Below are 27577 nucleotides of genomic sequence, written 5' to 3'. Positions count from 1 at the left end.
CCCCTCTTGACCTGTCAAAAAACGGATACGGTCTGTGGTGAGTGGAGTGTCTCCACAGACCCCTGCAGAATCTCCTGCTAAACCCAAAGCTCCCGTCAAGGTGAGTGAAGTGGAAACCACTGTTTATGTGGACACAGTGTTGCAACACTATAAAGGGGGTCCCCAATTACCGGTCAAGGCACTTATAGACTCTGGCTGCGGCCGCACTTTAATTAGAGAGGCCACGTTTGCAGCCTAAGTCCGAGGCTCTACCAGCTCCCGTCCAATTCGCCCAGGTGGATGGGAGCCATTTTAAGGGGGGACCAGTCAATCATCGCACACGGGGAGTAGCAATGGGTATTGGTTCTCATTGGGAACAAATAGACTTTACTGTAGCCCCCATCCGATTCGAAGTTGTTCTAGGGATTAATTGGCTCAAAGGTCATAGTCCCTGTATAGACTGGGAAACTGACACTATTACCTTTACCAATCCCAAGTGCGAACAGCACCGACACGAAGTTGCGGTGGTGCCTCCACCCGCTCCGGCGTTAACCTCCGATGCCTCATCGCCGACACCTTTGCCCGAAGTATACAGAGACTTTGCAGATGTTTTTGATATTAAAGAATGCGATGCTTTACCCCGCCCCACCATACCACAGACTGTGCAATTGAAGTGGTAAAAGACTGCACACTAACTAAGAGCAAGATTTACCCCATGAGCGTTTCCGAACGCACTGTGTTACGTGACTTTTTGGATAAAAATCTTGCTCGTGGGTTCATTCGGCAATCGAACGCTCCTAACTCAGCCCCTGCGTTCTTTGTCTGAAAAAAGGAGGGTGACTTACGTTTATGCATTGACTTCCAAAGCTTAACGCAGTTACCCAAGCCAACGCCTATCCCATACCATTGATTTCAGACATTTTGGGACAATTGCAGGAGGGACGTGTTTTCTCCAAATTGGACTTGGTGGAAGCTTATTATCGAGTCCGTATCCATGAGGGGGACGAACCCCTCACCGCCTTCTCTAGCTGTTTTGGAATGTATGAATTTCTGGTGATGCCTTTCAGGTTAAAAGGGGCCCCGGGGGTCTTCATGCAACTCATTAACGAAATCCTCCATGATTTGCTGTACCCCGGCGTGGTAGTTTATTTGGATGACATCCTCATTTATTCAAAAACCATGGAAGAGCACATTGCTCTGGTCAGAGAAGTTTTGCAACGTCTGCGTAACCACCAGCTCGATGAGAAGCTGTCTAAATGTGAATTTCACCAGGAGAAAGTAACTTTCTTGGGGTACATAATCTCTCATCGTGGCCTTAGCATGGACCCCGCTAAAGTCCAATCGGTACTTGACTGGACTCCACCCTCCACCCGCAAGCAAGAGCAGCAATTTCTGGGCTTTCTACCATGGTTTCATTCCCAACTTCGCTTAAGTGGCGCTGCCAATCACTGACCTCCTGAAAACGAAAGGTAAAGGGGTTTCTGCAACATTGCCCTCTGCCAAAATACTTTGGACTGATCAATGTCAATCCGCCTTTGTAGCCCTCAAGCGGCTTTTCACTTCTGAACGTGTACTGCAGCACCCAGACCCGAACCAAATGTTTATTGTACAGGTCGATGCGTCCGATGTAGCCATGGGGGGGCCTTCTCCAGAGAGGACCGGACGGTCTCCTTCATCCCTGTGTCTACTTCTGGAAAACGTTTGCGCATGCCCAACTGAACTGGCCCATTTGGGAAAAGAAGGCATCAGCCGTCCATCATGCCCTTACTCTGTGGAGGCAATTCCTGGAGGGGTCCAGGATCCCCTTCGAAGTCTACACCGATCACAAAAATCTAGCTGCCCTCACGGGGACCCATAAACTGTCCGCAAAACAACAGTGTTGGGCAGACTTCTTGGTCAGTTTCGTTTTGTTCTTAAACATATGCCCGGAAAACAAAACGTACTTGCTGATGCCCTATCCAGGTTGCCTCAATACCCAGTAAAACTTGATCGGCCGACAGACTCTTTATTCACCCCGGTGCACAGAGGGACCCTGCCCATGCTGGCCATGCAGACCCGGTCCCAAACTCGACCCCAGCCTAGAAACCGCGCAGTGGCCGACAGGGTATTCAACCCTAAGCAGCCGGCTCCCTCGCCGGTCCCCCTTGCGCCGTCTGTATCCGGCACCCCGCAGCAACCAATTCCCCCCCCCTCAATCACCACCAGCTCCTGGTTCACCCTCTCCCGCGAAAGGACGGGGAGTGATCCTCTCCAACTCCTTCCTGGACTCCCTTCGTGCTCAGTGCTTAGCCGAACGCACTGCCCAAACTCTGCCCCAAGGTGTGCTTGAGCAAGGTGGTTATACGTGCCCAAGATACTTCGACGGGAAGTCCTGCAATTAGCCCATGGAGCTAAAACCGCTGGGCACTTTGGGTTCCTGAAAACCCTCCATCTGTTGCGCAGACAGTTTTGGTGGGGGGGGATGCGATCTGATGTGGACTCCTTCATTCGCAGCTGCCCTATTTGTGCCACCGTCAAACGGTCTCAAGGCAAGCCCCTGGGACTGCTGCAACCGCTAGAAACCCCCAACAAACCCTGGGAGGTGATTGCCATGGATTTCATGACAGATCTCCCACTTAGTGGGGGCAAAACTGTACTGTGGGTTATTACTGACTTGTTTTCCAAACAGGTACATTTGGTTCCGTGTGTGGGTATTCCCTCCACCCCCAAGTTGGCCTGCCTCTTTGTGTCACATGTTTTCCGTCTCCATTCCTTCCCGCGCAAGATAATCTGCGACCGCGGAAGTAGTTTTGTGGCTAAATTTTGGAAAGCTTTTCTCAGGTTGGTGGGGGTGGAACAAGGTTTGTCTAGTGCTTATCATCCCCAAACGGATGGGCAAACTGAACGTGTCAATGCTGTACTGGAATGTTATTTGCGTTATGTTAATTACCACCAAGATGACTGGGTAGAACTGTTACCTTTTGCAGAATATGCTTACAATAATGCTGTACATCAATCTACAGGGTTCAGCCCTTTCTATGCTGTGTATGGTCAGGACTTTGGTCCTATTACCCCTGTAGAGGTATCTGAGAGGGAGGGGGATCCCGATGTGGCCTCTTGGGCGCATGCTCTCCGCACCACATGGCCCTGGCTGGTGAGCAACCTGGACAGAGCCAAGCGCAAGTACAAGGCACAAGCAGATAAGCATCGCTCTCCCAGCAGACTTTCAAATTGGTGATTTAGTATATCTTTCCACCAAAAACCTGCGCTCCACCCGTCCTTGCCACAAACTCAGTGCCAAGTACATTAGACCATATCCCATTGCTCGGATCATTAACCCTGTCACTGTGGAACTGACTCTCCCTAAAACCTGGAGACGGATCCACCCAGTCTTCCATGTCAGCCTCCTTAAGCCTCATGTCGCCTCCCCGGAATGGCACCCAGAACCGCCTCCCGAGCGGCCCTTGATGGTGGGGGGCAGGAACATTTTGAAGTGACAAAGATCCTCGATTCGCGTATTCGGCATGGGTCCCTGCAATACCTAATTCGCTGGAAGCACTTCCCCCCTGCCTACGATGAGTGGGTGCGTGCACAGGATGTCTCCGCCCCACACTTAGTGAAACATATGCCCGGAAAACAAAACGTACTTGCTGATGCCCTATCCAGGTTGCCTCAATACCCAGTAAAACTTGATCGGCCGACAGACTCTTTATTCACCCCGGGGCACAGAGGGACACTGCCCATGCTGGCCATGCAGACCCGGTCCCAAACTCGACCCCAGCCTAGAAACCGTGCAGTGGCCGACAGGGGATTCCACCCTAACCAGCTGGCTCCCTCGCTGGCCGGCGCCTCGCAGCCACCAGTTTCCCCCCCACAATTGCCACCAGCTCCTGATCCACCCTCTTCTGCGGGAGGAAGGGGAGTGACCCTCTCCAACTCCTTCCTGGACTCCCTTCGTGCTCAGTGCTTAGCCAAACGCACTGCCCAGACCCTGCCCCAAGGTTTACTTGAGCAAGGTGGTTGTTGGTACAAAGACTCAAAATTATACGTGCCCAAGATACTTCGAAGGGAAGTCCTGCAATTAGCCCATGGAGCTAAAACCGCTGGGCACTTTGGGTTCCTGAAAACCCTCCATTTGTTGCGCAGACAGTTTTGGTGGGGGGGATGCGTTCCGATGTGGACTCCATTCACAGCTGTCCTATTTGTGCCACCCTCAAACGGTCTAAAGGCAAGCCCCCGGGACTGCTACAACCACTGGAAATTCCCAGCAAGCCCTGGGAGGTGATTGCCATGGATTTCATGACGGATCTCCCACTTAGTGGGGGCAAAACTGTACTGTGGGTTATTATTATTTTCCAAACAGGTACATTTGGTTCCGTGTGCGGGTATTCCCTCCGCCCCCAAGTTGGCCCGCCTCTTTGTGTCACATGTTTTCCGTCTCCATTCCTTCCCGCGCAAGATAATCTGCGACCGCGGAAATAGTTTCGTGGCTAAATTTTGGAAAGCTTTTCTCAAGTTGATGGAGGTGGAGCAAGGTTTGTCTAGTGCTTATCATCCCCAGACGGATGGGCAAACTGAACGTGTCAATGCTGTACTGGAATGTTATTTACGTTGTTATGTCAATTACCACCAAGATGATTGGGTGGAACTGTTGCCTTTTGCAGAATATGCTTACAATAATGCTGTACATCAATCTACAGGTTTCAGCCCTTTCTATGCTGTGTATGGTCAGGACTTTGGTCCTATTGCCCCTGTAGAGGTAACCAAGGAGGAGGGGGATCCTGACGTGGCTTCTTGGGCGCATGCTCTCCGCACCTCATGGCCCTGGCTGGTGGGCAACCTGGACAGAGCCAAGCACAAGTACAAGGCGCAAGCAGATAAGCATCGCTCTCCCAGCAGGGACTTTCAAATTGGTGAATTAGTGTATCTTTCCACCAAAAACCTGCGATCCACTCGCCCTTGCCACAAGCTCAGTGCCAAGTACATAGGGCCATATCCCATCGCCCGGATCATTAACCCTGTCACTGTGGAACTGACTCTCCCTAAAACCTTGAAACATATCCACCCAGTCTTCCATGTCAGCCTCCTTAAGCCTCATGTCGCTTCCTCGGAATGGCACCCGGAACCGCCTCCTGAGCAACCCGTGATGGTGGGGGGGGGGGGAGGAACATTTTGAAGTGTCAAAGATCCTGGATTCACGTATACGGCATGGGTCCCTGCAATACCTAATTCGCTGGAAACACTTCCCCCCTGCCTACGACGAGTGGGTGCGTGCACAGGATGTATCTGCCCCACACTTAGTGAACGCCTTTCACACCGCCTACCCGGACAGGCCGTCCCCCTTGCAGGATGGGAGGGGGCCTTAAGGGGGGCACAATGTCAGGCCTGTGTCTCAGTTGGTTTCGTTTTCCCACTGACCAGAGTCAAGGCCTGTTATGCATACCTAAATCCTTTTGAAGCTCTGGGAACCACAGCGCTGTTTGTGTTTTGTAATCTCTTGCTTTTTTCCATGCTTTTATATTACCAAGTTCAAGCCAGCAAGCTCCATTGCTGTCACCTTTTCTTTATGCTCTGTTAACCTATTTGACCAGTAAAAACCAGCTTCTTTGGACCTGACTGTCTCTGATGTGGTTTTTGGTTCAGATTGGGCCAAGGGCTTACAATATAGAAATTTGATTGATGCAAAAGAAAGAGGAGGCATGGCATTATGAAGGTTTTATTATGAAGCAGCTGGATTTACCTGGCTAAAAGATTGGATCAAACTAGAGAATCACAAAATGTTAGAATTAGAAGGGACCAATTTGAGATTTGGTTGGCATGCTTACTTATGGTACAATAAAGAAACGGTACATAAAAATTTCAATCGACATATAATAAGGTCCAATTTGCTAGATATATGGAAGAGATATAAGAGAAGGGTGGATTTGAAAACTCCTTTATGGTTATGCCCTCTGGAGGCGATATCAACGACGGAAATCAAATACTGATAGTGAAATAAGATAATATAGAGAATATTTGGTTAAAGAAGCAGATCAATGGAAGTTAAAAGGAAGGGAAGAAGTAGGTATCAATGACTGGTTTAAATATTGTCAACTTTACGACATATATATAAAAGATAAACAAGCTGGATTCTCTAATAGAAGTTCAGAATTCGAAATAAACGTTTAATTTCTAGATTGTACAAATGTATTTTAAAGTACAATCTAGAAGACAACAGAAAAAAACCAGTAATGATTTCTTGGGCTAAAGACCTGGGGAGAAATATAGAATTAAAGAGGTGGGAACAACTTTGGATAAAAGAATTCAAATTTACAATTGCAGGAAGTATACGAGAAAATATGTATAAAATGTTCTATAGAAGTAATATAACACCTGTGATAGCAGCAAGAATAGATAAGTCAAAAGGAGGAGAGTGCTGAAGATATAAAGAACAAAGGGGTACATTCTTTCATGTTTGGTGGATATGTCAGATTGTACAAAACTTTTGGAAGAGTGTAGTAAGGGAGACAAATAAAATGTTAAATAGGAAGGTCAAAAAGTCCCCAGAAATGTGTTTACTGGGACTATTCAAAGCAGAAGTAAAACGAGAGGACAAAACAAATTGTCAATATAGTTACACAGTAGTGAGATTAACAATAGCTAAATCTTGGAAGGGAGATAAAGATTTATCTAAGACAGATTGGAGAGAAAGATTTATTGATTATATACAGATGGCCAAATTGACTAATGGGATACAAGGTAAAAGTAATGAAGATTTTGAAAATAAATGGAAAATGTAAGCTCTGTGCTCGTTGACAAATCCGCAGCTTCTATACGAGATACCCATATGGGGGGTAGAGAATGCCCAAAGCATTGGAAAAAGCCAGGCAATCTATGCAAGACATATACTGGGCATTCCCAACTGTGTGGTGTATCCTGCTTTTTGCTTAGAGCTGGGCTTAAACTTATTAGAAACTAGAGCTTGGTTATGTATATTTAAATTCTGGTTGCAAATACATTTCTGGGCCTCGGAATTAGGTCTGATATGGTGGCTCCTCGCCGACAGTTTTCACTTGCCTTGGAGAGAAGGAATCCTCACCAAAATTAAAGTCATTGGAGTACAGTTTGAGTCCTTTCCCTAAACAAGCAGCAATCCTATAGAACACTTGAACAAAGAATTCTAGACGTCAAGGGACGGGTGCTACAGTCCATGGCTCAAAGAATATGCTCACCACTGCGCTTTGGGATTCTCCCCGAAAGAAACAGACTGCCAAATTACTTTTCCTCACTCACCTTACCGACGCATAGACACCAGTTTATGCTGGCATGTTTAAATCTCCTACCATCGGCAGTAACCCGCGATAGATACACAAATACCCCTTATGAGAAGAGACATTGTTCCTGCTCCCAAAAACAACCAGAATCGGTAGCTCACATCCTCCTGTACTGTGAACGACTCACCTTGGCAAGAGAAAAATACATAGAACTGCTCCTAAAAGAAAGCTGAGCTCAAACAGACGTGGGGCTTGTTCGTTTCCCATTAAATGACTAATTCCCATGTAACCTGGTCAGTAGCTAGATTCCTCGTGGCTTCGTTTAGAATGTTGCACCCCAATGCAGTGCTTATGAGCACCATGGTGCCTACTGATGTATTTCCAGATACCTTCTTGCTTCTTCCCCAAAACACCTCTGGCTTTCCTCTACCTCACTGGAGCAGGAGGTGCTTCAGAAGACCCCGGAAAGAATCACCTTCAGGTATGTAGGGCACACTCGTTCAGAAACAGCTGCTTGGCTTGGAACATCCCAACATTCTATAATTACCTTCCTTGTAGTGGTCATTTTGTGACTGTTTCCTCCTCCCCTGGTGGCAGCCATTTTGTGGTGGTGCACTACCACGCTCAGAATTCCAAAAGTGCCCACAGGCTTAACAATCCTGACAATATTGATAGTCCCGATACTGTAGTATAAAACCATTCCAATGCACAATTTCCTAAAAGGAATTGTGAGAGATCCCCTCTCTCTGAGTTTGCTTCTCCAAATCAAATGTTCAGACGGTGGTAAAGAAACAAAGGATTTATTGAAGACATCAGGAGATGAGACAGGCACAGGTAGAAAGTTGCAAGTGAGGGGCTATTCGGGTTTACAGAATATATTGACTCCAGGGCACTGGGGCACTGGGGTTCACACTTATTGTTATGGGAAGTTACAAGCTTGGCATAATACAAAACATCAGACGAGTCCCAGGAAGTCTGGTGAAGCTATCACACTTCCAAGGCCGCATCGGCCTGAGGGAGTACTGACAGGAAGAACAGTGGGGGGGAAGATACTAGGGGCAATCAGGCCTGGCGCCTGAGACCAGAAGGTGTGAACTGCTTTTACGAGTTCACTGATAACAAAGCAGGTGATGGGAAGCAGAGACACATAGACAGAGACCCTCACATTCTGCCCCCCTTAAGGCCCCCCTCCAGGGTCCTCGAGAGGGCGAGGCTTATCGGGATAAGCGAGGTGGAATTCTCGGATCAAGCGAGGGGCCGCCATGTGGGGTGCGGCCACCCACTCGTCGTGAGCGGACCCAAGGTTTTTCCAACGAACAAAGTAAAACAGTTTCCCTTTCTTCCATTTGGAATCTAAAACCTTGGATATTTCCAAATGGGTATCCCCCCCTACCACGGTAGGAATCTCGTGTGCGGGAGGGGGGTGGAACTGGGGAGCTGGCACATAAGGTTTGAGGAGGCTTATATGAAAGACTGGATGGACCCCCTTGAGGGTCTTTGGGAGTTCCAGTTCCACGGTAACCTCGTTGATTACTCTGGTAATGGGGAAAGGTCCCACATAACGGTCGCTCAATTTTTTGCAGGGACGCAGAGAGCGGAGGTTTTTAGTGGACAGATAGACTTGCTCTCCCACCTTAAGTTCCCATCCCGGAGACCGGTGTTTGTCTGCCTGTTCCTTGTACTTGCTTTTTGCCCTCTCAAGATTCTTGAGCAGCCATGGCCAGGTAGATTTGACTACCTGAATCCACTCCTGAAGATCAGGGGTGGACTGGAGATCTGGCGTGACGGGAGCGGAACTGAAAGGACCGAATTCCGTCCCGTATATTACTTGGAAGGGACTAAAGCCGGTAGAGGAATGAGGCGCATTGTTGTACGCATATTCGGCAAATGGCAGCAGGTCGACCCAGTCGTCCTGGTGGAAATTTACATAGCAACGCAAATAACATTCTACCACCGCGTTTACTCGTTCAGTTTGACCATCCGTCTGGGGGTGATAGGCGGAAGAAAGGCCCTGTTCCTCCACCCCCATTAGCTTTAGGAAGGCTCGCCAAAATTTGGCAACAAACTGGACCCCCCGGTCGGAGAGGACCTTCCTCGGGATCGAGTGTAGCCTGAGGACGTGTGTGACGAACAGTTTAGCCAAGCCCTGGGCTGAAGGAAGACCTGCACATGGAACGAAATGGACCTGTTTGGAAAAGAGGTCCGTGATTACCCAGAGAACCGTCTTTCCCCGACTTGGAGGTAGGTCGGTGATAAAATCCATGGCGATGACTTCCCAGGGACGGGAGGGGTTCTCAAGCGGTTTGAGAAGCCCTGGGGGTTTTCCCATCCGTCTTTTAGCTGTGGCGCAAGTGGGGCAGCTGCGCACATACAGCTCTACATCGGATCTCATACCGGGCCACCAAAACTGCCTCCGTACCAGGTGAAGAGTTTTTATGAAACCAAAATGACCCGCCAACCTGGCACCATGTACAAGTCCCAATACCTCTTTACGAAGGGAGGATGGGACATATAGTTTTCCCCCTTGCACCCACCAGGTGTTGGATCGTTCCAAGCCAGTGGGGAGGAGATGGTGCTCCTCCTCCTGTAAGGAGGCGTCCCGGAGCCGCTGTTGGAAGGCTTCCGGGATACCTTTGAGCGTAGGGGGGGTCTCTGGTTGTTGGGCTTGGGACCGGGTAGTGACGGCTAAGCTAGGAACCTCCCCTCGCTGCTCGGGAGTGAACAGGGAGTCGACTGGGCGATCGAAATCGTTGCGATACTGGGGAAGTCGTGACAAAGCGTCGGCTAGGGCATTCTCTTTGCCAGGGACATGCTTGAGGGTGAACCGGAATTTTGCGAAGAATTGGGCCCACCGAATTTGTTTGGCGTTGAGCTTTCTAGCTCCCTTGAGAGCCTCGAGATTCTTGTGATCGGTACACACTTCAAACGGCAGCTCGGCACCTTCTAAAAAGTGCCTCCATATGGTGAGGGCATGTTTGACCGCCGCCGCCTCCTTCTCCCAAATAGCCCAGTTGATTTCGGACTGGGAAAACTTCTTGGAGAAGTAGGCGCATGGTCTCAACCGCCCCCCTTCATCCCTCTGCAATAGGGCCCCGCCCATGGCCACATCCGAGGCATCCACTTGCACCACGAAAGGCTTGGTGCAATCCGGGTGAGCCAAAACGGGTTCGGATGAAAAAAGCAGCTTTAAACGTTCAAAAGCTTGCTGGCACTGGGGGGACCATTGCAAACGGGCTGAGGGAAGCGCGGCGCTAGCCCCCTTGTCCTTGGTACGCAACAGGGCAGTGAGGGGAAGCGCAACTTGGGCAAAGTTGGGAATGAAGTTGCGGTAAAAGTTAGCGAATCCCAAAAACTGCTGAAGCTGGCGGCGGGTAGTGGGGGGTTCCCAATCCCGCACCGCCTGGACCTTTGCGGGGTCCATTTCTAACCCTTGGTGGGAAATCACGTACCCAAGAAATGTAATGGAAGGTTGGTGGAACTCACATTTGGACACCTTAGCATACAGTTTGTGCTCCCGCAGCCGCTGGAGCACTTCTCGCACTAGGCGCACATGTTCTTCCATGGTTTCAGAGTAAATAAGGATGTCATCGAGAAATACCACCACCCCCCGAAACAGCAAATCATGTAAAACCTCATTAATTAATTGCATAAACACACTGGGAGCCCCCGAAAGTCCGAAAGGCATGACTAGGTACTCAAACATTCCAAAACAGCTGGAAAAGGCTGTTTTGGGTTCGTCTCCTTCTTTAATGCGAATGCGGTGGTATGCTTCCACTAAGTCCAGTTTGGTGAAGATTCGGCCCTCCTTTAATTGTGCTAGAAGGTCGGGAATAAGAGGGAGAGGGTAAGCGTTAGACTGGGTGACGGCGTTTAGCCTACGAAAGTCAATGCACAGTCTTAAATCTCCCGTCTTTTTCTTCACAAAGAAGGCTGGGGCCGAATAAGGAGCCTTGGAAGGGCGTATGAAACCCCTCGCCAAGTTGGCATCCAGATAGTCCCGTAACACCGCCTTTTCACTAGGGCTCATGGGGTAGACCTTCCCTTTAGACAGTTTGCCTTCCCCCACAATTTCGATGGCGCAGTCCGTCTCTCTGTGGGGGGGTAGTTCGTCACATTCCCTAACATCAAAGACGTCCGCAAACTGCGAGTATTCAGTGGGCAGTTGAGGAGGAACGGTGGCTGGGGGGGGAACCCTACCACAGCGGCGGCCGGAGACCGGACAACTTGTTCCTTGTCATGTAACCTACAGGGGTTTTCGGGAAACGAGAGCACCCGTTCAACCCAGTCGATGGATGGGTTGTGTCCCCGTAGCCAGTTCATCCCTAACACCACAGGGGTTACTATAGGGGTGATGGTAAAATACAAGCGTTCCCAATGTTCCCCCACGGACATAATCACGGCTGCAGTTCTGTGGGTCACCGGGCCCCGTTTAAAATCACTCCCGTCCATTTGGGAAAAGCGGAGGGGTCCCGGAAGCCGCTTGCGCCGGACTCCCAGTTTCTTGGCAGTGTCCTCACTAATCATGGTGCGGGCACACCCCGAGTCAACCAAAGCGGGGAATTCTAAACTGGGACCCCCTTTTGGTAGGGAAAGGTGAACACGCACATATACATTGTCCTCTTGGGCGCTTACCATCGGTGGAGCTCCTTGCACAACAACAGGGGCGGTCTGCTGCGGAGCCCCCTCTACAGCAGACCGACGGCGTTTTTTGCCGGCTGTTCCCACTCCTCCTCCTCGCTGGAAGAGGGGGAAGGAGTGGTGGCGGTCGGGGACCCGTCCGAATCAAAAGTAGTACTTGTAATCCGGGACCCCGTTGGGCCAGTAGAAGTGGAGACCCCGTCCTGGGGGCGCGCATGGAGAGCGGAGGGTGCGCCGGAACGTCGGCCCGGTGGTCCGCTCCTGCGGCGGGGCTGGTCCTCGGCAGCCGCCTTCTGTGGTTCGGTCGGGGCTTGGCGTGGGGGGTTGGGACGGCCTGAACGAGAGGGGCATTGCGACGCAAAGTGTCCCTTACCTCCGCAGGTCAGGCAGACACCGGTCTCAAAACGCTTGCGGCGTTCAGCAGCCGAGGGACCCCCGCTGCCCCCCAGTCGGAAGTCTCGGCCCCGGTCGCTCCGGGGTCTCGGGTCTCGTCCAATGCGTTGTTTGGACAAGGTCAGAAGTTGTTTGCGATTCTCGATGTCGGCAGCGTGGCGAACCCAACCTTCCACATCCGGGGGGTTCCCTTGCATAAAGGCCCAATGTTGGAGGTCCGGGTTGAGGCCCTCCCTGAAACACTGTACCAAAGTGGCCTCACTCCAGTCCAGGATTCGGCTGGCCAGTGACTGGAACTCACTTGCATACTGCGCCACCGACTTGGTCCCTTGGCGCAGTTGCATCAGGGAGGCTTTAGCCCGCTCACCCAGAGTCGGGTCCTCAAAGCGGTTTCGGAGTGCTACCATAAACTCGTCCAGGGTTCGCAGCACCGGCGAGCGGAGTTCATACTGCAACACCATCCAGGCGGCCGCCTCTCCTTGCAGTAAGGAAGCCACGTACTGCACCCGGGACTCCTCGGAAGTGAAGGTTCGGCCTTGTTCTCTCATAAAAATGTCCACTTGGACCATGAAAAAGGTCAACTGGTCCCCTGAACCGTCATACGTGACTTTCAGGTCCCGACGGGACGGGAGGCTAGGAGGCGCGGGAGGGGCTGCCGGTGCCCCGTCCGGGAGATTGCCGGCGGGCGGTTGCACTTTCAGTGCGTCAAGGGCCGCTGCCATCTCACCCATCACACGCTGCATGGTCTCCATCTGCTCCTGCATAGCTTGGCGATCCTCCTGCCACTGCTTGCGTTCTTCCTCCATCAGGGCCTCCTTGCGTGCCGGGTCCCCTTCGAGTCCCGTGCTGGGGAAGGCTAATCGGCGATCCTTCGCCGCGGTTCGGGAGAGAGACCAACCCTTGGGGGAGTCCAGCCAATTGTTGAAAAGTCCTCGGGGACGTCCGTCCCGGCCTTGGTCGGGGATGGGATCCCTAGGTTTCTTTGGCTTGGCACCCTCCTCCTTGGGGTCCGGTTTCTCCGGCACCACCGGTTCTTTCGGTGCCACAGGGGTAGTAGGGGTGTTTTCCTCGTCGCCTTGCATTCTGTCCCAAAAGGTACAGCAGCAGTCCGAGAGGCAAAGACTTGCAACTTAATGTGAGAGATCCCCTCTCTCTGAGTTTGCTTCTCCAAATCAAATGTTCAGACGGTGGTAAAGAAACAAAGGATTTATTGAAGACATCAGGAGATGAGACAGGCACAGGTAGAAAGTTGCAAGTGAGGGGCTATTCGGGTTTACAGAATATATTGACTCCAGGGCACTGGGGCACTGGGGTTCACACTTATTGTTATGGGAAGTTACAAGCTTGGCATAATACAAAACATCAGACGAGTCCCAGGAAGTCTGGTGAAGCTATCACACTTCCAAGGCCGCATCGGCCTGAGGGAGTACTGACAGGAAGAACAGCGGGGGGGAAGATACTAGGGGCAATCAGGCCTGGCGCCTGAGACCAGAAGGTGTGAACTGCTTTTACGAGTTCACTGATAACAAAGCAGGTGATGGGAAGCAGAGACACATAGACAGAGACCCTCACAGGAATCAACTTTGGGGTAAAATTCTGTCATGGCAGTGACTAACAGTTTCCTTATTAAATGTACTGCCTGGATCTTCAGGAGGGAAAGCCATGTGAAATCAGGAGAAATCATGCAACAACAGTATGACCATATCATTCTCATGGTAACCAGAAAAAAACGCACATGAAAAATGCCCACATGAAAATTGCTCACAAAAAAACCCCCACGGTCATAAATGCGCACAAGAAAAAAGCCCACATGGAAAAAAGCCCACACAGAAAATAGCCCACACGGAAAAAAGCCACACGGAAAAAAGCCCACACGGAAAGAAGCCCACATGGAGAAAAGCCCACATAGAAAAATACTCACATTTGAATACTTAATATTATTTATTTATTTATTTATTTTGTTTACAACCATAATATAATTTTTTACAACCATAACGAATTACAACATAATTACAACCATAGCATAATTTTTATAACCCATAACATAACTTTTACAATTATTAACATTAACAATTACTTAATAAAAAAATAACTAGATCAGAAAGAACCATATTTTATTATTTCCAAATCATGAAAAACACTATTTGTACTGGTATGATCATACCTGATAATTATTTATTTTTTATTCTTACATCTCACAGTAATTTTATTCACGCTTATGTAAAAGTCTCTTATTCGTTATTTAACTATATACTTTATTCCTTTACAGTGATTATTTGACATTAAAATAAAGCCATTTCACTGTTTTAATATCTCTGCCAGCTGTTGAAAACAAACCCAGAACGAATAGGGACCCCCTGGATTAAATGAGGGACCAACATTAAATAATAAATCAAATAAATAATATTGTCGAAGGCTTTCACGGTCAGAGTTAATTGGTTCTTGTAGGTTATCCGGGCTGTGTAACCGTGGTCTTGGAATTTTCTTTCCTGACGTTTCGCCAGCAACTGTGGCAGGCATCTTCAGAGTAGTAACACTGAAGGACAGTGTCTCTCAGGGTCAAGGGTGTAGGAAGAGTAATATATAGTCAGAAAGGGGTTGGGTTTGAGCTGAGTATTGTCCTGCAAAAGTATTGTCCTGTAGTATCAAGATAATGTGCTAATTCCAAGACCACGGTTACACAGCCCGGATAACCTACAAGAACCAACAAATAAATAATAATTCAGATATAAATATTTACTGGAAATTAGCCAATCTCCTTAAGTAAGTAAGTTTATCTTCCACCTGCTCATACTGCTGCACAGAAGTGGCACCCACGTCATGCAGTGCCTTGCATCTTCTCTTTTTCACCTCTGGGCGACCAGCTTGTGCATTAGCCAATGTTAATTTGTGGCAAGCCTGGTCCCTCTGCAGTCCATCAAATAGAAACCACACACTGGGATGACTTCAGTGGAACAGGGAATTAAGAGCATTGTGAAATCCTTCACAACAGTTAGTTGTTTTTGGTGACCGTTCAAGGGCTGCATCATGATGATTCCATATTCTTATAGGAAACTGAGGATCTCTACCTGCTGCACCATCGATATATATAGAAAAGAAGTATGTGAGCACCTCATTATAGCTATCTTCATCTGGAAATGTGGCGGCAAGCTTTTCAAAAACACTTCTTACATCCTCTATTGGGACAAAGGCTAATGCAGCAAGAGACTTCAGTGTAATTTTTATGTTCATATTCGTTTCATATTCAGTCTTCAAGCCAACATTGTTGATTTTCCTAATGAGACTCTGACACAGATGAAAATAGCACCCTTTGACCTCAGCGTGTGGAAAGGCAATCTTCACTGCATTCATACAAGCCTTCTCAAAATCGACTAAAACCTTTGGAGGTGCCAGATTTGGAATCAATAGCTTCATTATTTGAAACATTCTATTATAGGTGTCTGTGTTCTTTTTTTGGAGTAAAATGTAAATACATGGCAGATATGAATTACCCACCTTGCCATGCCACATGTACAGTTGGTAAAACTTATTTGGCACTTTATCAAATGTGCCATCTCCATAGATGGTATCTGTGTTCAATTCAAGCATAAGATCTCTATCACCTAAAACCAGAATTCTGTCTGGATTCTCCACACCTGAATCGTGAAGTATGAGTTGACTATGAAGGTACTCATCATTTTAAACAAATAAGATGTTTGCTTCCAAACATATTGTGAATACGGAAATTTTTCCACTTTGAGTATTTTTCTGTGTGGGCTTTTTTCTGTGTGGGCTTTTTTCCGTGTGGGCTTTTTTCTTGTGTGCATTTATGACCGTGGGTTTTTCTCTGTGGGCAATTTTCTTGTGGGCTTTTTTCATGTGGGTTATTTTCATAGAACCCATTCTCATAGCCAGCATGGAATGCCACTGTATGGCACCAAGATAACTTCCCACAGAGCTCATTGTTAAATGCCATCCGTGAGAAAAAATCCCCAGTAGAATACAAAGTATATTTTCCTAAATGCCGTTAGTGTTGTACGCTGGTTGGGTTTATTTTCTGAAGGGAAAGAACAGGATCCAGCATGTACTTTGTTACTGTAATTGCACAAGGATATTGCTGACTATAGTTTTGTGGAGAGTATTTTAAAAAAACTGGAACAATTTCATCTCACTACCCTGTTCTGCAGCAAAATGTCCTGAGGTAGATTAATCAAAACCTTATAGGCTTGCCTCTCCAAAAGATGTATAGATAAGAGTGTTGCTGGTGCTGTACAGTGGCTAAAAGTGTAAGGTGTTCCCAGCTCAAGTATCACCTGAACAAGAAGCTCATGAGGTGGCTTTAGGCTTCAGCCTCTCTGTGTGTGTGTGTGTGTGTCTGTCTGTGTGTGTAAAGTGACATCAAGTCACAGAATACTACTGGCCTACCTGATATGGCTGATACTGTGAAAACATATATGAAGAAATGCAAAAAAACAAAACAAAAACTATCTAGCAGAGCCACCATACACTGAAATTAGAGTGGCTGCCATGAATTCCTGTTGTTCCAGCATTTGAATAAATGCTTACCTGGCTGCTCTGAAGCACAAAGTAATATTGCTGACTTTTCCTTTCTCCTCCCTTTAGCAAGTTAGATAACAATGCCAGAATTGCTTACATTCTCACTAACTAGAATGAAGGACTTTATTCTCAGGGCTGGGTCTTAAATACAAGACTCATATCATGCTGAAGTTGATACTGCCAAGGGTGGTGCGGGCCGTAACTGGGGGGGGGGGCGAGGAGGGCAGCTGCTGCCCATGTGGCATGCAGAGAGGGTGGCAGAACAGCCTCTCCTACCTGGCCTACTCCTTCTCTCAGCATGCCACAAAATGCAACATACATAATACTCCCATCATTGATACCAAGCATACCTTGATCAGATACAAGACTCCAATCAAGATTTTCAGGATATGAGCTTTTGACAGTCAAAGCTCTCCTTGTTAGATACAGAAACTACAGCCATCGGTTATTGTGCTTGGTTATTAGCAGTGCCTGGTTATTAGCAATCCCTGCAGGACTGCTCCGTGGCTTCTTTTGACTTCTTCGTGATTTTCCCATCCTTCAGTCGTCACTTTGTGGCATCTGCACACATGTCCCACATTTTTAGGAATCTGTTTTATCATGAATTTTAAGTTAGCTGCAATCCCAAAGCAAAGGTAATCAAGAAAAATTGTATGAAGAATTGTTATAATTGTAACACTGTGTTTTCCTGCCCACATCCCCACACCACCCCTATCCTCATTTTTGTAGATGCCATGTAGGATTACTGATAACATCAGTTAGGCTCCCACCATCTTGGCTTTCTGCAGGCTATGCAAAACTTAATTATTCAGGAGGGCTTTTTATACAAGTAATCAGAGCTGTACTATTTTAAAGAAATGCTTCAGAAAGTTGTTTTGGTAAAGGGTCAGAGCTGAGGCAGCTGTGGTGTGAGGCAGAACTACTACAGAGTTGTTGCTGAGTGAAGAGGGCTGGTGTGACTAAGGTTAATTGCTGGCCCTGCCCTCTGCTGCTGGCTGTTGAGGGGTGGGGCAGAGAGCCTTTAATTAACAAGGCTGCTCTTGCCAGAGGCGCGAGCCTCTTAGCCTGGAGACCATATAAGTAGTTTGCATTGGTGTTTTTGTTACTCCTTTTACCTTCAGTAGACAGTGGCGGTTACCGCACTAGGTATTCCTAGCAATGTATTAAGAGTTTGAAAATGTTATAAAAAATACTGTTCGCACTTTGGCCCCTTTAGCTGTGAAGATATCTTCCAACCATTTATAAGCCGTGGTATCCAAAAACCCTTTTAAAGCGATGTTTTTTACAACATTTTCAAACTCTTGATACATCGCTGGGAACACAAAGTGTGGTAACCCCCAAAGTTTAGGTTTGTTAGTTTTAGGTTAGAACAATACACCAAGGTCTTTCTAGAGTGAATAATTTACTACGAGGGTGATTGATGGATGCTCCTGGGCCATTCCCAGTCACCTGCAGGGAGGGTGCCATGTTTGTTTTCCTCCCAAGGCTTCATCAGCCTATATAAATCAATTCAATTCAACAAGACTGCAGAGGGTTTGTGCATGAAAGCTGCACCAAGACTGTAGGGTAGTAGTGGGGGGGGGCTGCTGCTGCTAGGCCCAGGAGAGTCTTCTGCCCTGGGTGTTTGTAGGCATGGGGCACCCTCACCTGCCTGTGCGTGCTCTACTTGCTGTGGTTCTTCCCTATCACTGGCAGCAGTTTCCAGATCTTCTACTCCTGAGGAAGCCTCAGCAGACTGATCCCAGGCAGATGCTTCAGTAGACTGACTTACAACAGTATCCACACACACACCCCGGTCAGGGCCCCCTCCCACGGTAGACCAGGACTTGGCTTTTGTGGGTAGGACTGATCAAAACGGCATAGGAGGTATGGTGTGTGAAGGTGGGCCGCATGTTCCCAGGAGCATTCCTCTGGCCCTTACCCTCTCCAGTCTTCCAGGTATTGTAGCTGCCCTTGTCATCGGTGGGAGTCTAAGATGTTAGCCGCTTCATACTCCTCTTGCCCATCAATAATGACCGGACCCAGTTTTGGTACCGCAGGCCGTGAGGGATGCAGAGGAGCCACAGGATTTACAAGAGAACGGTGGAACGCTGGGTGAATGCACCTTGTGGAGGGCAGGAGCAGCTGATAAGCAACAGGGTTGACCCACTCTGTGATGCAGAACGGGCCAATTAATCAATCGTCAAGCTTCCAGGAGGGCCACTGGCTTTGAAGGTGATGAGTGGAGAGCCATACCTGGTCCCCTACCCATAAATCCTCACAGGGCCTGCACTTGCGATCTGCAGCGGCCTTGAATGCCCGCTTGGCCTGCTCGATTTGTTCCCGGAGAACTAGGTGCAGTGACTGGAGTTTCTGAATGAATTCATTGGCTGTGGGTACGGGTGAGGTTGGTATCGTGGTTGGAAAGAACCGGGGATGAATTCCGTAGTTGGCCAGGAATGGGGTCTGCCAAGTGGATGTATGAACAGTGTTATTACATGCAAATCCACCAGGGATAACAATGCAGCCCAATTGTCCTGTGTAGTATCAGAGGTATTGTGTAGCATCAGAGGTATTGTTCGAGTGTGGCATTAGTCCGTTCTGTTTGACCATTAGACTGGGGGTGGTACATGAAGGAAAGGTGTACCTGGGTTCCTAGTAGTAGGGGAATGCAATGTCCGCCAGAAATGAGACGTGAACTGTACCCCTCGGTCCAAAATTATGGGAGTGGGCACCCTATGTAGCCGAAAGACATATTGGAGGTATAAATGGGCCGTTTCGCAGGCTGAGGGAAGACTGTTGCAGGGGATGAAGTGAGCCATCTTTGTAAATAGGTCCACCATCACTAACACGCAGGTGTACCCCTTGGAGCTTGGCAGGTCTGTGATATAGTCCAAGGAGACTGCCTGCCAGGGCCCCTCTGACTACTACCAGTTAGGGCTATTGAGAAAAAAAATCGGTAAAATTCGGATTTGGCAAAATTCGGCCCGTTTTTATTCGGGAAATGCCAAAGTCCGAACTCCCCCACTTCGAGTCCGTGCAATTCGGCATGAGATCCGGAGTTCGGGGGGAAATTCGGCCGAATAAAGACATTAAAAACACAATCGCGCCTTTCCGCGGCTTCGGGGGGGCATTTTGGGGGGTAGAGGTCCCAGACTTTCAGCGTAGCTTGAGGGGACCCTTCTTGCAAGAACCCCCACATTTTGTGAAGATTGGGTCGGGGGGCTCCTTAATGTGCATCTCTGACAATCCTTCTTAATGTGCATCTCTGACAATGGGGGTTTGCAATTAGCAGAGCTTGCCGCCCACTCCCGAAGCTCCCAGCCCCGACAAACAGCTGAGCTGGGGGGAGCAAGGGCGGGGCACCTGTTGCCCACTTTGGCCATACAAACCCGTTCTCAGACCCGATCCCCACCGCCGCCGCTTTCAATTGGGGGAAAAGCCCCACGCCCGGCTGAGCCAGCAGCACCGCCCGCCTCACTTCCTCCTCCCCCTGAGCGACTGACAGCCACGGTTCCCGAGGTTCCCTATTCAGTCGCTCCCTGCACCTGTGTCGGCTCCGTCCCCGGTCAAGCTGCCTGCCGACTCCTCTCCGGAGGGGGTAGTAGGACTGTCTGATTCCTATAAGGAGACTCTCCTTCACAGTTATCAAACGGAACTGTCCTCGCAGACCCTTCCAGCTACTCTAATTAAACGAGGGGAATTTTGGTACAAAGATTCTAAATTGTATGTTCCGCAAGTATTGCGGGGGGAAGTTTTGGGTTTGGCTCATGGCGCCAAGACCGCCGGACATTTCAGATTTCTCAAGACATTGCATTTGCTACAGGCATGGTGGGCGGGCATGTGGTCAGATGTGGACTCCTTCATCTGCAGCTGCCCCATATGTGCAGCGGCCAAACGATCTCAGGGCAAACCGCCTGGACTTTTACAACTGTTAGAGACTCCCTCCAAACCATGGGAAGTTATTGCAATGGACTTCATGATGGACCTACAAGGAAAGGCAGTTCTTTGGGTGATTACTGATCTGTTTTCGAAACAGGTGCATCTTGTACCCTGCACAGGTATTCCTTCCGCCCCAAAATTGGCCTGCCTCTTTGTGTCACATGTCTTCCATCTACATTCCTTTCCGCGCAAGATAGTGACGGGCAGGGGGTCAACTTTCGTGGCCAAATTCTGGAAGGCTTTTCTCAAATTGGTCGGAGTAGAACAAGGACTGTCTAGTGCCTTCCATCCCCAAACGGATGGTCAAACCAAACGGGTGAATGCGGTGTTGGGATGCTATTTACGCTGTTACGTTAATTACCATCAAGATGATTGGGTAGACCTGTTGCCTTTTGCTGAGTATGCTTATAATAATGCGGTTCACCAATCCACGGGGGTTCAGCCCTTTCCAGGTTGTCCATGGTAAAGAGTTTGGCCCCGCTGGTCATATTGATGTTTCTGAGGAGGAGGGGGGAGCTGATGTGGCCGGATGGGTACGTTCAATTCAAACAACCTGACCATGGCTGGTTAAAAATCTAGAGCGGGCCAAACGGCGTTACAAGGCTCAGGCTGACAAACATCGCTCCCCCAGTATGGAATGCAAAGTGGGGGATTTTGTCTTACTGTCCACCAAGAACCTATGATCCACCCGCCCATGTGATAAACTCAGTGCCAAGTATGTGGGTCCGTTCCCCATTTCCCACTGTGGAGCTCTCCTTGCCCAAGTCCTTACGAAGAATTCATCCTGTGTTCCATGTCAGTCTTTTAAAACAGTATGTTCCTTCCCAAAAATGGCATCCTGAGCCACAACCCTAAGTGCCTGAAATGGTGTGGGGGGGGGGAGGAACATTTTGAAGTGGCTAAAATACTGGATTCTTACATTCGCTACGGTACCCTTCAGTACCTGGTCCGCTGGAAACATTTTAGTCCCGCCCAGGATGAATGGGTGCGCGCCTGTGATGTTTCTGCCCCCCACTTAGTACAAGAATTCCATGGCGCCTACCCTCACAAACCCATGGTGGGAGGATGAGGGGGTGTCTTTAGGGCGGCAGAATGTCAGGAGCAGGCCATGAGGATGGTATGCGGTAGTGCGATTTGTGCTGCTTCCAGGTGCTGTTGTGCTATTCTGTGCAAGGCCAGTCTATGCCCCGTGTTTAGTCTTCATAGATTCCCATACTGTGGGAATCGCCAAGTACTCCTTCCTGCCTCTTGGAGGGGGGTTTGCCTGGGTAACCGGTTATCTCCTTTTGCTCTTCCATATATTCTATGTACCTTGCCTTTGCCCCTTACTAGTGTCCTTTTGAATATGGCTTCTGAAACCTGTCGATTCTAACCAATAAAACTGCTTTCGTGGATTTGCCGTCTGCTGAAATCTGTTTATGGGTTTGCTGCAGGGCTAGAGCTTACAGCGTGCCTGTTTCTTTGGAGTGAGTTTTCTACTATACAGCATAGAGTCAGAGCAACCAGCCAACAGCTCTGGGTCCTCTTAGGCTTATTTAAGCATTAGCATTAGCAGCAGGGCTGACGTGGGAACTTGTGTTTTCACTCCGTATTGCCTGTGAGTTGCCTGCTTGGACCCCTGTGTGTATCTTGGACTTTGGACTGGACTTTGACTATTCTTTGGCACTCTGTTTAATTGCTTCTGACCCTTGGCTTACCTATGAACTTGGACTGGACTGGGACTTTGCTCTTGGGTTAGGTTTTGGCTATTTGTACCTGGACTCTCTTGATACCTCAGCTTTGAACTCAGACTGCTGTTGGGCTACGCCCCTCTGCCTCTGGCCCTGGGACCTGACACTGCTTTGTTGTGAGGCTCCAAGCAGATATGCCCAACTTAGAGTGGGAATATCTGGCTTCTGAAATAACGCTATCCCAACTTGTAAGGGAGTAAAACAGGTGCATTCTGTCTCCCCGCCCCCTGCTATTTAATCTCTATATTAACGATATAGTTCTGAGGTTAACTGGATCACAGCCTATTTCTCCATCACTTGGCCAGCAAAAAATCTCAGTCCTATTACATGCGGATGATATCATCCTCATTTCCCTTACTTAAGTTGGACTAAAAAGGTTGATGCATCAACTAGGTGGGTACTGTAAAGAAGAGGCTCTTAAGATCAATTACAAAAGGACCAAAGTAATGGTCTTCAGGAAAACGCCCAAAAAAATTGCTTGGTGTATTCATGGTACACCAATAAATCAGTGCACTACATTTAAATACTTGGGAGTTACTTTTAGGGAGACCTTAAATTGGAATTCACATCTGGCAACCATCAAATCCTCAGATTTAAGGTTTATGAAAGCTATTCTGAGATTTTACCATAGCAAGGGTGTTGTTTAATTGATCCAGTTTTAAAACTCCTCTCACCAGAGGCTGAAGCAGCTGGGCTGAGAGTCTGCAGGACCAAGAGTTTCTAAAGAGTTGCTTCCTGAGGGCTGTACTACAAGTCCCTCCCAGTGTATCTAATGCTGCAATTCGAATGGAGACAGGGGAAGTAACGATTGAAGCAAGGATGTGGATTGTCTCGATCTCCTATTGGCTCAAAATAGCTTCACGTCCCAAAGGACTTGGTAATTTAATTTTATATGACACTTTTGTTTCCCCCTGGTTGAAAAATCTGATGAAAAAACTAGGCTACTATGGTCTCTCACAATATCTGCTCCTATCAATGGACTATCCACAGGCCAGAGCCCTGATCAGGCAAAGAGTTCTGGACGTGGAAAGGCAGCATGACCTAAGTAGAATCAAAAACATGTGCTACAATTGCAGCACTCTTACCAACGTGGTCCCGATGTCTTACCTTTCCCACTTAGATAGTCCAGAATACAGGAGGGCTTTCACCCTGATGCGTTGTAACGCACTCCCTTCAGCCGTCTTGGAAGGGAGATACAAAAAGATACCATATGCAGGACGATTATGCCCCTGCTCTGATGGGAGTACTGAGACCCTCGAGCACGTTGTGTTTGAATGCAAAATCTACAACAAGATACGAGAAGCCATTCTTTCTGTATTATCGGACCTCCCAGGGCGATCCAGAGCCTTTATTCTTTCTAACATGCTCTCAGACAAGGATATGGAGATAACTTTTAAAGTGGCCAAATTTGGGTGGCAAGCAATGAGGACCAGGCGTGCATGGGTCGTACTTAATGGTTGAGCGATTTTATATTTATATTTATACTAATTCCAAACATGTAATATTTTTAATTAAGCGCTTAACGGCTTTTATGAGTGAGAGATTGTAAGATGTTATAGGGGCTGACACTTGATGCACTTTTATATGTGTTATGTTATGTATGTATATCTGGTATGTTTTTATGCTGGTCTTGGACCGTATTAAACTCTCTTTGTACTCTAAAGAGTTGCTCTTTCCTGAGTGAGGAGAGCTAGTGTGACTGGAGTCAATTGCTGGCCCTGCTTTCTGCTGTTGGCTGTTGGGGCTGGGACTGAGAGCTGTTCATTAAGAAGGCTCCTCTCGCCAGAGGCAGAAGCTGAGGCAGCTGGGCTGAGAGTCTGCAGGAACCAGAGTTTCTAAAGAGGTCAGTGCAAGTTTTTGTTTTTTTCTCAGCTGCTGGGGAGTTTCTGAGTGGTTCCCTTTATTCTTTTGTTTAGTTGCTATTTCCTGAGTGAGGAGGGCTGGTGTGACTGGGGTTATTTGCTGGCCCCGCCCTCTGCTGTTCGCTGTTGAGGGGTGGGACTCTGTTCATTAGGAAGGCCAGAGGTGCGAGCCGAAGAGCAAAAGTTCAAGGGCTCTTGCTCTGGGGGTCTGGCCTGGGGGCCGTGTAAGCAGCTGAGCAGTTTCTACATTTTATATTTGTTGAGTGCTTTTGCTTCTTCAAACAGAGAGACTTGAGAAGCAGTTTATCAGAGTAGTGCAGGAAAGAAACTGAACAACTTCAGCAATAGATCACAGTAGTGTTGCTAGTGAGGGAGCTGAGGCAGTAACATGCAAGGTCTGTGGCATGTTTGTATTCTTACCTAAGGGTAACAATAATTACACTTGATCAAGTGGAAGTTGGTAGCCCTGCTGGAGGAGAAGATACAGGGACTTGAGGCACGCTTGTCCACACTCAATAAAGTAAGGTGAAGAGTTCATGGACAGAACATATGAAGCACTCTTTAGGGGACAACAGGAGGACAAGAGAAAGGAATCTCAACAAATGGACACGCAACCAACACAGGAGGAGGTTACATGGAAGAATGTGACCCACAGGAGCAGGAAAATCAGGACTCATTCTGATCCTCGGTTGCTCAGCAATCATTTGTTCATTGCAAACACATGTTTCAGGCAACCAAATAATGATTGCAACATGGATATCACTGGATGGCCAGTATAGAAATAAAATAGATTACATAATTAGAAGCAGAAAATGGAGAAGCTCTATTTTTCTGCTAAAACAAGAGCAGGAGCTGACTGTGGTACAGACCATGAATTGTTAATACTGAAAATTAGAATAAAGCTGAAGGAAAATACTAGAACATTCATAGTGCCAAAATACAATCTAAGCAACATTCCTCAAGAGTTTAAAGACCATGATGCACGGCTATTCTCTCCAGGATCAGAGAAGCATGCCTATTATCTTAGGTCCGTTAGACCCCCCTATCCGGCATTGTGGGCACTGTGCTGGCGTGAGGGGACGCTGATGTCCCCGAGGGGGGGTTGGATGGCTGAATTCTCAGGGCGACCGGGTGCAGGCGGAGTTGGCGAACCCAAGGAATTGTTGAACCTGTTTACGGGTTGAGGGTGGTTCCCAATTGGTTACAGACTGCACCTTCTCAGGGTCCATAGTGAGACCGTGGTGTGAAATTATATAGCCCAAGAAAGTCAACTGTTTTTGATGAAATTCGCACTTGGACACCTTAGCATAGAGCTGATTGTCTCTGAGACGTTGCAATACTTCTCTCACCAGGGCAACGTGTTCGTCCATAGTTTTAGAGTAAATGAGAATATCATCCAAATAAACCACCACTCCTCTATACAACAAGTCATGTAGGATCTCACTAATGAATTGCATGAAGACCCCCGGGGCCCCTTTTAATCCAAAAGGCATCCCAGATACGAAGGGAGCCCCCAGACTTTGAGGTGCCAGCTTGCCAATCAGCTCTTTCTGCCAGTCCTCAGCACTGCTGAACTTCTGAATCTGAAAACCAATGGGCAGCTTGGCTCGCAAATGCCTGGAGGATGGGAGTAACCCCTTTGCAGGCCCATAAAATTGGACCCCCTGTCCCAAAGTTCAACAAACTTTGGTGACTGTCTAAGGAGAGAACCTCTTGCAGCCACACTGCAAATTTGGTGCCTCAACCTCCAAAAATGCCCCCACAAGAGCTTCGAAAACATCCCCACAGACTACAGTGGACCGGAACTTTTCAGTAAACCCGGAAATTTGGGTATTTGGCTTATTCTGGGTTTACCCCCCAAAAAAAATAGGGCCCAATAAACCTGATCCCAAAATTTACCGAATTTTTTTTTGCACAACCTTTGTCATTTCCCAACTGAAACACTTTGTTATTTACTGACTGAAAGTGTCCTCATCCAGTCCACTTTAATTCGCACACTTCCAGCATTGAAATGCTTAAATGTTCCATTTTTCATTTTAAGTTTACCTTGATTTATGCTTCTCACATTCCATGTTACTATTATATGCGTCAAACAGCTTTGGACTCTCTTTTTGCACCCATTCGCGTCAGCAACTGAACATCCTTTCAGCTTTAGTCCAGTCTGATCATTAAAAATAGCGCTACTTGTACTTGTTCCTCAACTCTTCCCCAGTAGCTGATTGCCATTTGTCCTGGAGGTACCATCTTCCAGCACTATATCCTTTTTAATTTTAGATTTTTCATCATAGGATTCTCAAGGTAAAGGTTGGTCATTGCCTTCTTCTGCGCAGTACCGGCCAAGGTTGTTGTAGTGGCACCGCTGTTGTCTATGAAAGATCCTTCACCAGTGTCACTTTCCACTATGGCTGCTGCCAAGCAGCTAGCTTCCGAGGATTCCTCCGCCCCCATCAACCATTGTTACAGTCTGTTCTCTTCTGCAGGTGTGGCCACTGATCCCTGAAGGAGGCGGTGGACGCATCTTAGTCTGGTGTCTCAGGTAGGGCTGTCTATTCGGTTCATCCCGAACAGAAAAACAGCTGAATTTCCCGATTCGGCGGTTTTTAGTGTGGATGGAACCGAATTCAAAAAAAGGTGGGAAAACAATGTGCCGAATTCAGTGAGTTCGGGGCAATTGCCGAATAAATTCAGCAAATTTGGGGGCTCCAAATCAGCAGCATAACCATCAGTTAGTAAGCAACTAGCAGCATTCTCCCACGGCCAATTGGTGGCCAAGCTGGGTCTTCTTCTGAGTGTGTGAGCCCAGCTGCTGTGCAGCCCAGGGAGAGAAAAAGAGTCTGTGTGTGAGAGAGATCCCCATGTGTGTGTGTGGGGGGGGGTGCGTGTGCACATTAGCCTTTCTGCAGCTCTGGGGGGCATTTTTGGAGGTAGAGGTCCCAAGATTTCAGTGTAGCTTGAGGGGACCCTTCTTGCAAGAACCCCCAAGTTTTGTGAAGATTGGGTCAGGGGGTCCGAAGTTATGGGGCCTGGAAGGGATCCACCATCCTTAATGTGCATCTTTATTCCATTTACAGCACAGTCACAGCTTTCCGAAGCTCAGGGGGGGGTTTTTTGAAGGGAGAGGTCCCAAAATTTCAGTGTAGCTTGAGGGGACCATTCTTGCAAGAACTCTCAAGTTTTGTGAAGATTGGGTCAGCCCCCCCCCCGAGTTATGTGATCCCCCCCCCCATCCACCCACTGGAATGATTGGGAGCAGGCGATCCTGTGCATCTAGAGAGCAGCAAATCCA

This window comes from Euleptes europaea, chromosome 16, assembly GCF_029931775.1.
Source record: "Euleptes europaea isolate rEulEur1 chromosome 16, rEulEur1.hap1, whole genome shotgun sequence".
In the NCBI taxonomy this organism is placed as follows: domain Eukaryota; kingdom Metazoa; phylum Chordata; class Lepidosauria; order Squamata; family Sphaerodactylidae; genus Euleptes; species Euleptes europaea.
The sequence above is the reverse complement of the archived record's forward strand: the minus strand, read 5'-3'. Positions refer to the sequence as shown.